This window comes from Gekko japonicus, unplaced genomic scaffold (assembly GCF_001447785.1).
Source record: "Gekko japonicus isolate JY-2015 unplaced genomic scaffold, Gekko_japonicus_V1.1 scaffold128, whole genome shotgun sequence".
NCBI lineage: Eukaryota > Metazoa > Chordata > Lepidosauria > Squamata > Gekkonidae > Gekko > Gekko japonicus.
The window spans coordinates 1,419,131-1,421,263 of record NW_015173126.1 but is presented as its reverse complement, the minus strand read 5'-3'; positions in this window follow the sequence as shown (position 1 = coordinate 1,421,263).

Below are 2,133 nucleotides of genomic sequence, written 5' to 3'. Positions count from 1 at the left end.
CTGTGTTCTGACTGGCTATGGGGGGGGGAGAGGAACAGAAAACTGTTTAGAATGTTGGAGGTGAGACTCAAGCAATGCAGCCAGTGGATAGGGACAGATTCTGAGTGACGCACCAGGGCACCAACCAATTCCGGAGCGTGTGGAATGTTCTAGAGAAGTGCCACCACCATTCGGCTTTTATATATAAGGGAGATTGGGCATTTTGGACAAAGCTTTTTGCTTCACCTCAGTTTCTTAACTGCTTCATTTTCTCCATAGCTAACACACAGTATAACCTTGACATGGGTCGATCAGGCTAACCTGATCTCATTAGATCTTGGAAACTAAGCTGGATCAGCCCAAGTTAGTATTTGGAAGGGAGACCACGGAGGAAGTCTAGGGTTGCTATGCAGAGGCAGGCAATGGCAAATCATCTATGAATATCTCTGGCCTTAAAAACACTAAAGGGTCGCCATAAGTTAGCTCAGACTTCATGGCAAAAAACCGAAACCAAAACAAAACAACCCCCCCACACACACACGGTATTGTTTCTTGGTCATCGCTCTTTAAGGTGGGTTTTTTTTTTAAAGTTTTACTTTTTTCTCCCAGACTATATTTGTGCCGAAGTATCCAAAAAGAACACACCTGTATTTTTTTGGTGGCATCTGTAGTGTTTGCCATGGGTGCCACCTGTGCTATTTCATACCCATTTATTTCTTTTTATAAGATGTCACCGTGAAAGGAAAGTCTGATGCTGCAAAGATCAATACTGCATAGGAACCTGGAATGTAAAATCTATGAATCAAGGTAAGTTGGATGTGGTAAAAAATTAGATGACAAGACTGAACATCGACATCTTGGGAATCAGTGAACTAAAGTGGACAGGAATGGGCGAATTTAACTCGGAAGACCATAATGTCTACTACTATGGCCAAGAATCCCATAGAAAAAATGATGTGGCCTTTATAGTCAACAAGAGAGTGCGAAAGTCAGTAATGGGATACAATCTCAAAAATGACATAATGATCTCAGTCCGAATCCAAGGCAAACCATTCCACATCACAGTAATCCAAGTCTATGCCCCAACCACTGATGCAGAAGAGGCTGAAGTGGACCGGTTCTATGAAGACCTACAACACCCCCTAGAACTAACACCAAAAAAAGATGTCCTCATCATCATAGGGGACTAGAATGCTAAAGTAGGAAGTCAAAAGATAACCGGAATAATGGAAAAGTTTGGCCTTGGAGAACTAAATGAAGCCGGGCAAAGGCTAACAGAGTTTTGTCAAGAGAACACGCTGGCCATAGCAAACACCCTCCACCAACAACCTAAGAGGCGACTCTACACATGGACATCACCAGATGGGCAACACCGAAATCAAATTGATTATATCATTTGCAATCAAAAATGGAGAAGCTCTATACAGTCAGTAAAAAAAAAGACCTGGAGCTGACTGTGGCTCAGATCATGAGCTACTCATTGCAAAATTCAGGCTTAAACTGAAGAAAGTTGGGAAAACCACTAGGTCATTCAGGTTTGACCTAGATCACATCCCTGATGAATATACAGTGGAGGTGAAGAATAGGTTTAAGGGACTAGATTTGATAGACAGAATACCTGAAGAACTATGGATGGAGGTTCATGACATTGTACAGGAGGCAGCAATCAGCATCATCCCAAAGAAAAAGAAATGCAAGAAAGCAAAGAGGCTGTCTGATGAGACTTTACAAATAGCAGAGGAAAGAAGGAAAGCGAAAGGTGATGGTGAAAAGGAAAGATTTACCCAACTGAATGTAGATTTCCAGAGAACAGCAAGGAGAGATAAGGAGGCCTTCCTGAATGAACAATGCAAAGTAATAGAGGAAAACAACAGAATGGGAAGGACTAGAGATCTCTTCAAGAAAATTGGAGAAATCAAGATAACGTTTCGTGAAAAGCTGGCCATGATAAAGGACAAAAACGGTAGGGACCTAACAGAAGCAGAAGAGATTAGGAAGAGATGGCAAGAATACACAGAAGAACTATACAAGAAGGACCTCAATGTCCTTGACAACCACGACACTGTGATCAATGACCTCAAGCCAGACATCCTGGAATGCAAATTCAAATGGGCCTTAGAAAGCATTACTAACAACAAAGCTAGTGGAGGTGAT